The sequence below is a fragment of the Phaenicophaeus curvirostris genome, chromosome 8 (assembly GCF_032191515.1).
Source record: "Phaenicophaeus curvirostris isolate KB17595 chromosome 8, BPBGC_Pcur_1.0, whole genome shotgun sequence".
Taxonomy (NCBI): Eukaryota; Metazoa; Chordata; class Aves; order Cuculiformes; family Cuculidae; genus Phaenicophaeus; species Phaenicophaeus curvirostris.
Window position 1 is genome coordinate 3,762,075 of NC_091399.1, and position 9,425 is coordinate 3,771,499.

Below are 9,425 nucleotides of genomic sequence, written 5' to 3' on the forward strand. Positions count from 1 at the left end.
TCAGAGATGCACATGATGCCAAGATGCTCAGAGAATTGCATAGGACCAAACCTAAAATACTGTAGTAGGAAAAAAAAAGAAGAAATAGAATCCCAGACTTTTTTTGAAAGGGGGTAGTGGTGGAAATCCCTGATTTGGGAAGGGATTTTGAGCATCATTTCTGGCAGTTGTAAGACTGGGAGCCCAAGTCTTATTTTTTGGAAAAGAGCCTGCTGTGTGTCTAATATTTAAAGACGTAAATGTTACTCACATTAATGATAAAATAACTTGCTGAAGTGAAAGACTTACCAAGCTGCATGTATTTGTAGAGATTAAGCTTTACTTAAAACAAACCTGAATATATTCAGAATATTAGAATATCTAAATGCTTGCTTTTTAATCCACCACATTTTCATTGATTCTAACACTTCTGTCCTACAACCTCTTATGAAAATAGAGAATGTTTTTTATTATCTGATAGTGCTGTTGACAAATAAGCTTAATGCAGACTCTTGTGCTTTTTTATTTTTACTTGAGATCCATGATCTTCCCTTAAAATGTGGTAGTTGCATTCTTAACAGCAGGGTAAAGCTAGAGAATAGTTGAATGCCAAATAGTTGAATTCCTGGTTAGAGCCAACAGAAAACAAAAAGATAAAAAATATAACTTACCTGCAATCTGATTAGTGTTGGGGGTCCTGTGTCACCATGTGTCCCCCCTGTTTGCCCTGTGCCCCCTGAATCTGAGTGAAAAGTTTACTGCTGGTATTGGGTTTTAACTTCCTAAAACCAGAGCACAAGCAGAAGGCAACAAAGGACTTCAGATTGCTTGCTGTGCAATCAAAATGCCTGACATATTTCACAATTTTCTTCCTCAAGCATTGGAACAGTAAGTTTGTTGGCTTGCAGCAGGTAGGTCAGGGAGTCATTTCTCCCTCCAATTTGTTTGGCTGCACTTCTCCATCAGCAGGACCTAAAGCACTTGCAGACAGCCCGTGTCACCAGTGTAAGGGTACCAAAGTGTTTGATGCTGTTTTTCAACAAGCTAAACATTATCAGCCATCAGTTTTATTTCACAGTGATGTTTACCTACAAGAACAATACAGTGGAGAGTGTGTTACCAGAACTGCTCCTTCTGAAGGAGATGAGTTTTGTGTGTCTTCCATTTTTTTCTTTCATAAGCATGAAAGAAAACATATCTTAGCTTCCTACCACTACTTAAGGCAGACTTTGACAGGCAAATTACTTGGCATTATATCTTCATGTTTCTGTTAAAGAGAAGACTAGATTCCTTTAAAAATGGTGGCTCTTGATGAGGTCTGGACAAACTCACGTTTTTCAAGGAATGGTTTGTGCACCCAATTTTTTTCTTCGTCTCCTGTTAAGGTCCCCAGTAATAACTTCAGAACAGAATTAAATTAAAATAGTACATGGTAACTTAATGCTACTTCATGTTGCCTTATTCAAACTTACTTATTTGAATACCAAACACAAAATAATTGAAACCTATTGGCCTACAAATATGTCAGTTTTCTGACTGTTAAAATCATCACATGCCCCCTTATTGAAACAAGATTATGCTTGAGCAATGTTGATATTTTAAAAGGCTAATTATCCTGTAGTACTCTTGTCTTAATAGTAAAAATCTGAATGTAGAAAAAAAGAACAGAAACCTTCTCCTTGCTGTCTAATTTTGTGACTTCTTCCAATTTAAATTATCTCAGTAGTATTTTCTAAATGAGACTAATTCCTCAACAGAAATTATTTTGCATCTCTGACAGGTAGTCACATTTGGGGGATTTTTTGCCTTTTTAACATTATTTAATTATCCTTCTTTGAATTTCCATGGTAAAGCTTTACTTAGAAGGTAATTTCAAGAGCAGAACAAGTGATATTGAGTGCTTTATAGGGTTATTTGGGACTGAAATAGTGCAAAGGAGGAAAGATTGCTGAGTGTTGCACATGATGTGCAACTAGATGAGATACAGTGGCATTTAGCCAGAGGCTGGCTACCAGGGACGTGGAGACTAAGTTGTTAGAATAGTAAGGATCACAAATTTGTTTGGATAAGAGAGGTTTCGAATAATCCGTGTCACTGTTAATGTACTTCAGTAGATGTCAGAGGATGTGATTCAGACTTGGGGGAAGAGAAGTGTATTAGGAATTAGCTGATGCTCAGATAACCGAGACTGTACCAGAATACAGAATCCTGAGGTTTTTAGCCATTTTATCCCAGATCATTAATCTTGTCCATGCCTGTATTGCATCCCACAAAACTTCAGCATATTCAAAAGATGTTGAGTGTGTGGTTTTTCTTTTTCTTTCTCTCTTTCTCTCCTTCTTTCTCTCCTTCTTTCTCTCCTTCTTTCTCTCCTTCTTTCTCTCCTTCTTCTCTCCTCTTTCTCTCCTTCTTTCTCTCCTTCTTTCTCTCCTTCCCTCTCTCCTTCCCTCTCTCCTTCCCTCTCTCCTTCCCTCTCTCCTTCCCTCTTTCGCTCTTTCTCTCTCTCTCTCTCTCTCTTTCTCTCTCTCTCTTTCTCTCTCTTCTTCTCTCTTCTCTTCTCTCTCTCTTTCTCTCTCTCTTCTCTCTCTCTCTTTCTCTCTCTCCTCTCTTTCTCTCTCTCTCTTTCTCTCTCTCTTTCTCTCTCTCTCTTATCTCTCTCTCTCTTTTCTCCCTCTCTCCTTCCCTCTCTCCTTCCCTCTCTCCTTCCCTCTCTCCCCTTCCCTCTCTCCCCTTCCTCTCTCCCCTTCCCTCTCTCCCCTTCCCTCTCTCCCCTTCCCTCTCTCCCCTTCCCTCCCCCTTCCCTCCCCTTCCCTCCCCTTCCCTCCCCTTCCCTCTCCTTCCCTCTCCTTCCCTCTCTTTCTCTCTCTCTCTCTCTCTTTCTCTCTCTCTCTTTCTCTCTCCCCCTCCCCCTCCCCCTCCCTCCCCCTCTCTCTCCCCCTCCCCCTCCCCTCCCCCTCCCCCTCTCTCTCCCCCTCCCCTCTCTCTCTCCCTCTCCCCTCTCTCTCTCCCCCCCTCTCTCTCTCTCTCCCCCTCTCTCTCTTTCTCTCCCTCTCTCTCTTTCTCTTCTCTCCTTCTCTTTCTCTTTCTCTCTCTCTTTCTCTTTCTCTCTCTCTTTCTCTTTCTCTTTCTCTCTTTCTTTCTCTTCTTCCTTCCTTCTGTGCAGAAGTATTTTTTTGGTTTTTCTATCTTCCTTTTTTTTCCCCTCTTCTCCAAAACTGGGACAAAGATTTAATAACTAGTTATTTGCTTGAGTTTTAATGCAACTAATACCTATAGTTTAAAACTCAGTAATATTAATGGGGTATACTTTGTGTGTGCTTGCTCAGTAGGAAATGCAGTATTGGGAACAGCACTGTCCTGTACCTTCAGTTCTCACCTCTGTTTTGTCTGTTGACATATCTCCAAAAGGAGGGTGTGTGGGGCAGAGCAAGAGCTGAACGCAAGTAGAAAGTACTGATCATGTTCACTTGTAAACACAAAGGAAGATTCTAGTTAGGGAGGTTAAAAACTGTAAGTAAACAGGGACAACTTTATTTTGTATCTCCATCATATAATAGACTTTCTTCAGAGGAAAGAAGAAATCTTGGCAAATGAGCATGATATTCTGGAAATATTCGTTACATCACAGCCAGCACAGTTCAGTGGTACAGACCATTAGTAAGGTCAGCCCACACATTATAAAACCTCCATTGCTCTGTAAGTGACAGAAAAGCAGAGATGCCCACACAAATAATAATGGAAGGTATCTCTTTTGTATTGGATGACACTGCAAAATCTGACTTAATGTACCCTTTTGCAGCCAGTTTATGTTTTAAAGGAATTATCACATATATTAATGTAGAGCTGTTAATACATTTAAGTGCTTCCTTACAAATGCTGCAGCATTACTTATATTACATATTTTGCTTTTCAGTGTGGATATAAAAGGAGCATTAACTGTGATTCTCAGCTGTCACACTTGCTTTTTTACAAACGATAGCCTGCAAAACCAGACCCTGTTTACTACTGCTGAATAATAATTTCTGGACTTCATCTTGGCAGTAGATGTTGGGGAGTTATCCTTTAAGCCACTGAATTGGAGGTTAGGACATTCATTTTAGTGTCATCTGACATCCCAAGCTGGATCATAAATGAAAAGCAGCAGAGTTCAATTGCACTGTATAACAATAAAGCAGGAAACACTAACTGCCAAACTACTGGCAGCTGAAAGCAGAATTTACGGTAATGCTAACTGAGCAGATCTGACTGTTGATACAACATTTCACATATCCACTCTTTCTTAAGCCAAGCAGAGGGTTTTTAAGAACTTACTGTGCACCAATGCATAGAAGGGGCAAGATTATGCACAACAAATGCATGGTTTAAAATACTTATTAAATCTCAATATTAAAAGAAAACAAAACAAAAAAAAAAAGGAAAAAAAACCCAATCCACAACCAAAAAACCCCACCTAAAAAAAAAGCCCCAGCCCCACAAACCCAGCCCATAACTTTGTCTTATGGACTCCTTTAAAAGTATCTGCTGCACAGTGCAAGGACAACTTCATGTATCTATGATTATTCTCTTTCTCTCTCTCACTCTCTGAGGCTTATACAAAATCTCTTGAGTATTTGTTTAAATCCAGTACTGGATTTAGCCCTCCAAACCCATAATGAAACATTTTGTGTGGAACAGTGGCAAAGATCTGGTAATATTGGACTAGTGTCTGTGCTACCATTCATGAAGCACTAATTTGCAATAGATTGTTTAATATGCATAGTATCTTAATTGATAAATTGCTATAAATTGTTTTAAACACAAAGCGTTCCTTGCAGAGACCTGTCCCTTCCTCCATTTTTGTCTGTTTAATATTATTATTGTGTCTCTCTCTGAGTAAAGAATAACAAACACAGTAAACATCTTGTTTAGCTTTGTTCTTTATGTATAAGCAAGAATAACAAGATATGTGTAAAACTGATGTTATCAATCAAAACCCCCCATCTTTTTATAGAAATGTGTATGGTTAAAGTCCATTGCTGGAATATCTAAATGCCAAATTACTTATTTCTGTGGCATGAACGTTTGTCTGAACTCGTTAACTAGATTACAAAACACATTAATTATTTGGATAAAGAAGTAAAGAAGATATAATAGATTTTAAATCTGAAATTTTACACTGTGCAGAATAGTCACTTGAGTTTAAATGAACATGTCAACAAAGGTCAATCTTCTTGTATCATATGTCACTTTCTCTTCCTTCTCCACTACCACTGCAGCATGAAACAGCAATGCAGTTGAAAAATACTGTCCAAAGCTATTACAGTGAAAGCTGCTGGGTTTCTTGAATTCTTATGCAAAATCCTGTCCCTCATGAAGCTGCTTTCTGCAAGATGACCTCTGCCTCAAAGTACTTCCCATTGTTTTCAACAATACTAGCCATGAGACTATTGTTATGGTTTAAGGAAGTATGATGATCAAAAAAGTCAAAGCCAAGTTTCAGAAATGTCTAGGTTCAAATTGTGCTGCCAATAACCAGAAGGGCTCAATGCTTACTTTGCTACATCCTCACCCACCTTCTAGACCAACCAGGTGGTTCTTGGTACAGCATGTGGTCTCAGCATGGGCCAGCAAAAGGAACATCAAAATACTTGAGGGGCCAGGGAGCTTCTTCAAACACCTTACACAGTGCTTGCTTGTGTTCTGCCTAAGAGTAGCTAGTGCTCCTAGTTTTCTAATTTTGGTGACTGTCAGGTCTAGTACAAGAATAAAACTCGTTTTTCTTTAAACGTACATTTTTTTGAAAGCTCTCATTTACTGTTCTAAAATTTCTGAACTGTCCCATAATGCAGACACCTCCCTCCCAGTGCATTACTCTACTGACAATTAAATAAGCTTCAGTTAAATGATCTTCACGTGTTCATCACATGTAAGCTGTCTTTCAGTCACAGAGCTTTACTAATGAATGGAAGACTATTTTTCTGAAATGATAATTAAAAACTAATGTCCTAGGGAATGGTTGTCTTAAATATTACATTCAACAATCAGCTCATAATTACTTTCATGAACTAGTTTCCTGAAGTCAGTCTGAAAATGCAGATGAAGGGTTGTGCAATCTGCTTCTAGCTCTGGTGAGTATCTGACACTTACCTCAATGGTCAAACCTCTTACATGCACCATGGTCATTTATGTCCCTTGCTTGACTGGAAGGGTAGACTATCTCTGTGCCCAAACTAACAGTGAATGCAGGGACAATATGAATGCAATCTGCTCTGATCTACACAAAGCTGAGTGGGATATTATAATCTGTTGTAGGAAACATTTATGAAGACAATTTTTTTGCTTATTGCTGTTATGCTGTCTTAAAATAGCCAGTGTTATGTATAAAAAAAGTATGTTTGTGATTTGCACAGTAAGTTTGAAGTCAAAGAAAAAAGTTACTTTTTAATGCTTCAACATTTATAACAAGCATGACCAAGCACTACTCTAGCTTTTACGAAGCACACCACTGCAAACAACTGGAAGAAAAGTAGGATGGCCATGGCTCCAGTCCTTGTACATTTGCATTCATTCCCAGTGTCTCCAGCTGGGAGAGCAAAAAATCCTTTAAATAAATAATAGCAGAGTAAGATCAGCAGCATGTATCTGCTGTGGCACTGTAACACCATAACTCATCGTGCTGACTTGGTTTCAGGTGTGAGCAGTAGAGGGAAAGGCAATACAAATGTGATTTGAAGAGAAATACAAATACTCTGTATACAATATATTTGAGCAACCATGGAGACATCTAACAAGGATCTGTTAAAACTCTTCATTGCAATCATGAAGAGGCAAGAAACGCAGTCTGTAGAAAGAAACGGCAACAGAAGCCTTTTGTACCATTTGCCAAGGACAGAGAGGTGGGGAAAAATGTGTTCAATTGGATTGTGCCACATGGTACTGAACCAAGAAAAGGGTTTTGTGCAAGTGCCGCTACCAAACTGTCTCTGAGATTTTCTTGCACGTAGACAATCTACTTTCTCTGCTGTCCCCAGAAAACAGGTTGCTGCTTGGATGCGATTTGTGACAGCACAATGGCCAAGGCACACTGATAAGCTCATTTAGGGGTGAAAAAAAGGATGGAAAAGACAGTCTTACCAGGTCTGTTTATGCTCTATGCCCCCATTTCATAGATACAAAAGGATCTTTTTGCTTTGCAAACATGATTTGCATTTGTATCTCTAAAATGACCTATGTGCTATTTGTATACAGCAATCTTTTGTTTCAAGGCGTTAACTGTCATCTGTTATGACAGGGAGTTTTTGCATGAAAGACGGCTGTCTGAAGAACTGTGTGAGTACAACTTAAGAAGTTATTTTGGAAACTTCAATGACTGTCCCCATAAATCCTTAATGGCTCGCAAAATGTTGCAGAACAGCATAACTTTATTGAAATGGTCATTGCTGAGTTGTAAGAAAATTGATTAATTGACTGAAAGTAGATAAGTCTGTTTAGCTTTCAGATCAGTCTCCTGATATAACTTAGAAATAATCTTCTAAGCTGGTCAACCTTCTCATATCATTGTTTCATTACAGTCCAACTGGCACTCTTCAATTCTTCTCTTCCTCCTTTTCCAAAATAAAATTAACTTGCTTTTTTATAGTACATACAACGTATGCGGTCCACCACAAAAAAAAAAAAAAAAACAACCAAAAAAACCCCAAAGCAAAACAAACCCCAAAACCCAAGACTATACCTGTAACTCTTTTTATTTAACAAATTAAGAAATCAACTATGATCACCTTCAACATAATTCCCTTCTGAGCTGAAATGCAGCTGCATACAGTACTGCCAATGTTCAAAGCAATTCCACAGTTAATTTTCCAAGAGCCTGACGAGGTTCTCCATTGTTTTTGCTTTCACATCTTTTGCTGACAAAAAATGGATTCCTTTGAGCACTGACTCAAAAATGGATTCATGAGACATTCTTCACTGCTAGCCTCTGTCAGTATTTGAAGTTTCTGTCACAGATTTCTTCACTTTCACAAGAAACTTGACGTTAACTTGCTCTGCACTCTTGCACACTAACATTTTCTGACTGAGGGTAGGAAAACACCTATATCAAGTTGAGCCATGTCATACTGTGACAGGTTATAATGAGTTCTATAACCATCTCAATCAACATTGGGGGTGTTGGTTGACAGCCAGCTGAATACAAGCCAGCAGTGTGCCCAACTGGCCAAGGACAATGGAAACAGTATGGCCAGCAGGACCAGGGAAGTGACTGTGTCCCTGTACTTGGCACTGGTGAGGCTGCATCTTGAATGCTGTGTTCAGTTTTGGGCCCCTCACTACAAGAAGGACATTGAGGTGCTGGAGCGAGTCCAGAGAAGTGCAACAAAGCTGATGAAGGGGCTGAAGAACAAGCCTTATGAAAAGTGGCTGAGGGAACTGGGGTTGTTCAGCCTGGAGGAGAGAAGGCTGAGGGGAGACTTTAGCACTGCCCACAACTACCTGAAAGGAGGTTGTAGTGAGGTGGGTGTTGGTTTCTTCTCCCAAGTAACAAGTGATGGGAAGAGAGGAAATGGCCTCAAGTCGTGTCAGGGAAGGTTCAGATGAGATATCAGGAAAAATTTCTTCACTGAAAGGGTTATCAGACACTGGAACAGGCTGGTGGTTGACTCACCATCCCTGGAGGTATTTAAAAGACAAGTAGATGAGGTGCTCAGGGATATGGTTTAGTAGTGGACAGGCACAGTTGGACTTGATGATCTCAAAGGCCTTTTCCAACCCAACGATCTTATGATTCTTCGTCTCTCTCCTCCCACTCTGGGTTACCAACCTATAGGGTTAGTCTTGGATTTTTTTGTGTCATACATTCTATTCTCCATTAGAAGACTACTAGGCCAAAGGAGAAGCTACTCTGAATACTTAATATTTGCCAGCTAATGTATATCTAGATAAAACAATCTGATAACTAAAGCTAATTTAAAATTTGACTTGCAGGCCAGTACTTGGGAAAGGAATTTTTTGATATCTTCTGTTTTGAATTTTTGCCAATTTTGGTGATGATATTTCTACTAAGTCATATTTGTTTTCTTTAAGAATATAGTTCTTCTCCATTTTGCTCTAAGTCCATAATGTATTATGCTTTTCTCTTTTAGAAACAGAGAAAAAAGAAGTAATGTATTTCACTCCAAATGACCTTCATTTACATAATGCAAATGTGTTTGTCTCAATGTTAATATTTAAGGGAAAGAATGACACACAATAAAACCCAAGATTCTAAACTTAAGGAATCCAGTCAGTGACCTTTAAAGTCTTTGGATAGACCCTGGGAGAGTTATTTTCTGTTCCATGCTGGGAGCAGGGAGAAAGCAGTTTTGCCTTAGAACAATAACAATTCAGTTGTACCCACCTACTACAAACAAAAGATAAGAGCTACTCAATAACAAAATGGTACTTTACTTCGTCTCCAATGTACTTTTGGA